At 58.9% G+C, this 5,486-nt stretch overlaps 1 long non-coding RNA gene across 1 annotated transcript; it reads right to left on the reverse strand.

Annotated features, from left to right (window-relative positions):
* Positions 1–2,219: 2,219 nt before the first annotated feature.
* On the reverse strand, positions 2,220–5,257 carry LOC109250040 (uncharacterized). The gene is made up of 3 exons (XR_008424367.1): positions 4,880–5,257; positions 3,570–4,688; positions 2,220–2,301 (listed from the first exon to the last, which is right to left on the reverse strand). It is a non-coding gene; the product is annotated as an uncharacterized LOC109250040 (long non-coding RNA).
* Between the last annotated feature and the right edge of the window lie 229 nt (positions 5,258–5,486).

Raw genomic sequence — 5,486 nt, forward strand, 5'->3', positions numbered from 1 at the left:
TGATGGCTTTTCTCAAAATACACCCTGCATCCAGCCGTTTTTATCTCCCCGGCGCTGCCGTCCCTGACCAGGCCACCGCGACCATCTCTGGTCTGGTCTCCACCAGCCCCTACCTCTTCCTCCAGTTTCCCCGTGGCCCCTTTCGGATCCGTGCTCCGCGGAAAGCAGAGATTCTTTAACCACACGAGTCAGCCCTCGGCTGGCTCGCTCTCGCCCGCCCCTCCCCGCCTCCATTGGCTTCGGGCGGATCTAGAAAAGCTGTGAGGTTTCAAGGTGACCTGTGCACTCTGCTCCCCCACCTCAGGACAGCAGGATGAGCCACCCCAGGGCCTTTGCACTTGCTGCTTCCCCCAGCTGTGGACCTCTCCCGGGGCTCACTCCGTCACTGCACCAGGTCCACGGTCACCCCCTCACCTCAGCGACTCCAGTCCCTTGGTTCTTTCTAGCCCGGCCCCTCACCCTGCTTTCCTTTCCTCTCTATCTTGTCTTACTCCCTGGATCCTGGTATGGGCCTGTTTCTTTGCTCTTCGTCTCTCTCTTCCCTAGAACGTGAGCAGCGCAAATGTAGGAGCCCGGTCCTGCTGTCCACTGTCTCCGGGCGCGCAGGAGAGTACCTGGCCTGAGCGTGCGCTCACCGATCGTCACAACCGGACGCGGGAATGCCCGAGAGCTACGGTCATGATCAGTCTCGCTCCCCCAAAAGCTAGAGAAAGATAGGCTGAGAAGGGAGGTGGGGTTGTCGTGTCGGGTAAGGAAAACACCAGCGGCCTGACCCTGCCCGTCTTCTGCCAGAGACCGGCTGGCTTTCTGGGGTGGGGGCTTGCTCAGCCTATGCTATGGGCTCGCGGAAGAAAGGCCAGGCCAGCCTGACTCTGCTCTTCTGCCCAGCCTGTCACACAGCTTCCTGGAGCCACCGAGGGTCTGGTGGAGAAAGATCACGTTCAAACAGGGGGCCATCCACCTGTCTTCTGTCCTCTGCGCCCGGGCAGAGAGGGAAGGCAGGGGTCTGGCTGTGTTCTTTAAAACAGCCCCAGCCCTGCAAGCCTGGTCCCTGCCCTCAGAGGAGGTTTCTGCAGTTGGGGAGGCAGGGCCTTGGCTGTGAATAAACATAGCAGGTCTGTGAGAGGGAGGAGGCAGAGGCCAAGCTGAGCCCCTCCTTCCTCGCCCTTCGCCCTCCGCTCTCCGGGACATCCTCCTGGCCTGAGGCGGCCCCAGAAGATAACTGTCAGCAACCGGGCCCATTCTCAATATCGGGTCCAACCCAAGGTCAACCGTGAAAGGGTCTGCTGGAGGCCTCACAGCTTCCACACTTCCGGAAGGGTGTCTGACTCCGAACTTGGCACCGATGTGCTGGGATCATCTTTTTTTTTTTTTAAATGTTGATTTATCTTTGAGACAGAGCATGAACAGGGGAGGGGCAGAGAGAGAGGGAGACACAGAATCGGAAGCAGGCTCCAGGCTCCGAGCTGTCAGCACAGAGCCCGACGCGGGGCTCGAACCCGCGGACCGTGAGATCGTGACCTGAGCTGAAGTCGGACGCTTAACCGACTGAGCCACCCAGGCGCCCCTGGGGTCATCTTTTGTATCTCCCTGCTCTTTCAGCGGGGCACTCCCACCCGGCACCTCACTGCACGAACAGATTCCTGGTCTTCTGGACTGGCCACTGCTCCCCACGCAGCTCCTGCAGAATTGGAGGGTCGGGGCCTGAGGCCTAGTACCTTCCCCCATCTCTGTCACCACCACCCTCTCCATCATCACCACTGGTACAGGCTGAGTTGTGTCTCTGTCCCTGAGAATGGGACCTTATTTGGAGATAGGGACTTTACAGCCATGAGCGAGGTTAAGATGAGGCCGGTGGGGAGGGCGCCCGGTGGGGGGCCCAGTCGGTTAAGCGTCCGGCTTCCGGCTCACGTCATGATCTCACGGTTCGTGGGTTCGAGCCCCGCGTCGGGCTCTGTGCTGACAGCTCGGAGCCTGAACCCGCCCCCTTAAAAATAAACATTAAGAAAAAAAAAAAAAGAAGAGGTCGTTAGGGCGGGCCCTAATCCAGTATGACTGGTGTCCTTATAAAAAGGGGCGGTGTAGACCCAGAGGCAGTGACACCCAGAAGGCAGACGCCGCCGCGCAGACCCAGAGAGAGCACCATGTGAGGACAAGGGACTGGAGGTTGAGAACGGGGCATGCGGTAGCCAACCTGAGGCCCCGGAAGCCCAGAGAGAGGCCTGGAACGTTCCTTCTCTGGCACCTCCAGAGGGAGCACGGCCCTGCTGACATCTCATTCTGGAATCCTGGTCTCCAGACCTACGAGGCAATACATGTCAGTTGTTTTGAGCCACAGAGTTTGCGGCCCCGGGGAAATGAGTACAGCCGTCCCCCCGCATCACCAGCGTCCCCGTCACCACTCCCATGGCCACCACCCCGGCATCACAGCCAGCATCACCGCCGTATGGGCTTCCTGTGGCTGCAGAACTAATGGCCACACGCTTGGTGGCCGACAAGATTAATCTCAGAGTTCCGGAAGCCGGAAGGCCCAAATCAAGGTACCAGCGGCACCGTGGCCCGTCGCGAGACTCAGGGAAGACTCCTTCCTCGTTTCTTCCAGTTTCCGGTGGCTCCAGGCGTTCCCCTCTCTGCCTCTCAGTTGGCCTTCCCCCCTTCGGTGTCGACCCTGCCTTCTCTTCTGTCTCATATAAGGACACTCGCGATGGCACGGAGGCCCCACGTGGGGAATCGAGGATGCGCTCACGCCAGGATCCTTAACTTCATTACGTGTGCAGCAACCCTTTTTCCAACTAAGGTCACATTCACAGGTTCCAGGGATTAGGATGTGGACCTATGTCTGCCGGGTGGGGGCTTAAGACAACCCAGGGCTGGTACGGTCATTTACTTATGTTTTTTAATGTTTATTTATTTTTGAGAGAGAGAGAGCGCGCGAGCAGGGGAGGGGCAGAGAGAGAGGGAGACAGAAGATCCGAAGCAGGCTCCACGCGGACGGCCTGAGCCCGATGTGGGGCTCGAACTCACAAACCACGAGATCATGACCTGAGCCGAAGTTGGATGCTTAACCCACTAAAGCCACCCAGGTGCCCTGGCTGGCACTGTCATTATCCCCACTTAACACCCAAGACTACGAGAGCTCAGAGAGAAGAATTAATTCACTTGTCCAAGGTCGCCCTTAGAAGTATCGGAACCCAAGTGGCCTGATTTCAGAGCCTTCTGCCCCCCAGCTAATGTTTATTCACTTTTTGAGGGGGGGAGGGGCAGAGAGAGGGGGAAACACGGAATCCGGAGAAGGCTCCAGGCTCTGAGCTGTCAGCACAGAGCCCGACGTGGGGCTCGAACTCATGAACCGCGAGATCATGACCTGAGCCGAAGTCGGACGCTTAACCCACGGAGCCACCCAGGTGCCCCCCAGCTCCTGAACTTCTGATCACACAGGGGATTCCACAGCAGAATCAGAGTGGGGCAATGCACACCGAATGGAAGCCAAGGCACCTGGGTCCTGGGCTAGGTTCTGACTCTAGCCAATGGTCAGGTCTCCTTCCCTCTCTGGGCCTCAGTTTGCCCACCTGTAAGAGAGGGAAGCAGGAGTGGTTGGTCTGCATCATCTCCAACGTCCTCCTAGTTCTGGACGGTGCTGGCTGTCATCTGTCGTTTCAGTCCTATTCAAACACTGCCCAGGGGCAGGACTTTCACATCAGCTAAACTCTAAACCTGCTCCCAGAGATGAGTTTTGCTTGGAAGGCCAGCCCATGGGGAGGAGTGGAGGGCGGTCCTGCCTTCCCCTATCACAGCGCTGGCAGCAAAGGACTGGGGAAGGACTGGGGGTGGGGTATTCTCTTTTCTGGGAGCCCGACTTCTGATTCATGCGCTCAAGGGAGGACTCCTGCAGCTCCAAACTGGTGGACGCTGGGACAGAGCTGAAGATAACTTTATCTTGCTGTGGCGCCCCAGACCCACAGGTCTTAGTGGGGAACTGGCTTGTCGCTTTAGACTCCAGACGGCCTGGAGAGGCGATCCTGGGCCTGGAGGAGCGCTGGTTGATCATCTGAGGCCAAGAGACCAAGAGGGGCTGCAGTGACCAAATCCACCAAATCCCAAGCCTCGTGTCCTTGGAACGGGGGTCGGGGAGGGGGGGTGGTGGGGGAAACCACCACAAAACAGGCTGGGGCCGCGGGGGGGGGGGGGTGTTCTGAAAATTCAGTTTCCAAAACTCGCTCTGTTCATTAGGAGTCGTTTGTTTAGAAGTATAAACATTTTTCAAATCCGTTTTTTATCTTTATAACGTGAACTCCAGAGGCCCTTTTCCTCTGGCTTCTGTCCGGACCAGCAATTGTTTGCAACTCAGCTAATACTGTTCAAGAGTGGGGAGCTGAGTTAGGGACAGAACTGCAAACTTTAATTAGCAGGATGAGATTAGCATCCCAGCAGGGGCTTGCGGGCGGGGGGCATCCTCCAGGCCCATCAGATCCCAAGGGACAGACGGGCCCCGCACCTTCCACAACCCCCCCCCCCCCAGCTGAAGGCTCCAGTGGGGTGAGCAGGAGCCGGGCCAGCCAGAGCTTAGACCCGCCGAGTTAATCTTCCCTTACTGGGCCTCCAGCTGAGCCTCGCCCTATTCCAAGGCTTCCAGTCCAGCCACTGGCTTTCCTTCACCAGCCTCTGCCGGGTTTTGTCCCTGCAGGTGTCTAAGCAGAATAAAAAAAAAAAACAAAAAAAAAACCCGGCTGTGTGACCTTGGGGCAGTCGCTCACCCTCTCAGGGTAGAGAATCTAAGCGGGGAGGTGGGGAGGTTTGCTGGAAGCCAAGCCCCAGCGGGGAGGGGGGTGGAGGAATTCGACCCTCCTCCCCGCAAACCCAGGGCTCACACGCCACCAACCTGCCCTCGCTGGGTTCAGGCAATTGCTGAAGAATTTTCTGGTCTTTTTTCTGGTTTAGTTTTAAGTGCTTCCAACGGCAGCGGAGCTGTTCCACCACAGTCCCCAGGAAATTGGTCCACGTAGGACGGAGCCTTCCCGGGAATGAAGTCATCTGTTCCTTTTTTTATTTTTTGTTGCCTCTCTCCTTCAGCACGAGTCCCCGGCCTCTGCAGTCTCGCCCCGCGCGCGCACGCACACGCGCCGCGGCGGGGGTCGGCCCGGGGCTGGCTGGAGGGGTGGGGGGGGAAGGGGCGAGGGGCAGGCCCCCCGGGGGGGGGCCGCGTCCGCCCGGGGCGGCCCCTCGCCAGCCCCCGCCTCCCGCTCCCACCCGCGACTTCCCCGGGCCCGCCCGAAAGGTGAGCTCCCGGGAGGCCGCCCGCGCTCGGGCGCGGCCAGCTCGGCAAACAATAACAGTAAATAACGCTCCCTTGTCAACGTAATAAAAACGGAAACGGTTACAATGTTTTTTAATAAGCGTCCCCCATCAATCTGCCGCCCTCCCCACCCCCCCTCCCTCCCGAGAGCCGCGGGCACCGGCGGAGAGGGGCGGGGAGCAGGGGAAGGATG

The sequence above is a fragment of the Panthera pardus genome, unplaced genomic scaffold, assembly GCF_024362965.1.
Source record: "Panthera pardus isolate Hobbes unplaced genomic scaffold, ASM2436296v1 HiC_scaffold_20, whole genome shotgun sequence".
NCBI lineage: Eukaryota > Metazoa > Chordata > Mammalia > Carnivora > Felidae > Panthera > Panthera pardus.